Genomic DNA, 825 nt, shown 5'->3' with positions numbered 1-825 from the left:
TTAGACAGTATCATTCATGTATGGAAAAACTTAGATACACCCAGCTCAGCAGACAGTATCCAACATGGTAGGATTAGATACAGCAGCTTAGTAGAGAGTATCACACATGATTAGATACAGCAGCTTAGTAGAGAGTATCACACATGATAGGCTTAGATACAGAAGCTCAGTACACAGTATCACACATGATAGGCTTAGATACAGAAGCTTAGTAGACAGTATCACACATGATAGGCTTAGATACAGAAGCTCAGTACACAGTATCACACATGATAGGCTTAGATACAGCAGCTCAGCAGCCAGTATCATACATTATAGACTTAGATACACTTAGTTCAGGACACAGTATCACACATGATAGGCTTAGATACATAGGCTCTGAAGGCAGTATCACACATGATAGACTTAGATAAATAAGCTCAGCATGTAGTATCACACATGACAGACTTAGATGCAGCAGCTCAGCACACAGTATCACACATGATAGGCTTAGATACAGAAGCTCAGCACACAGTATCACACATGATAGGCTTAGATACACCTAGTTCAGCATACAATATCACACATGATAATCTTAGATACACCCAGCTCAGCACATATTATCACACATGATAGGCTTAGATACACCCAGCTCAGCATACAGTATCATACATGATAGGCTTAGATACACCCAGCTCAGCATACAGTATCATACATGATAGGCTTAGATACAGCAGCTCAGCAGACAGTATCATACATGATAGGCTTAGATACAGCAGCTCAGCAGACATTCACACATGACAGACTTAGATGCAGCAGCTCAGCATGTAGTATCACACATGACAG

Source organism: Anomaloglossus baeobatrachus, chromosome 1 (assembly GCF_048569485.1).
Source record: "Anomaloglossus baeobatrachus isolate aAnoBae1 chromosome 1, aAnoBae1.hap1, whole genome shotgun sequence".
Lineage (NCBI taxonomy): Eukaryota > Metazoa > Chordata > Amphibia > Anura > Aromobatidae > Anomaloglossus > Anomaloglossus baeobatrachus.
This window is presented reverse-complemented; position numbering follows the sequence as displayed.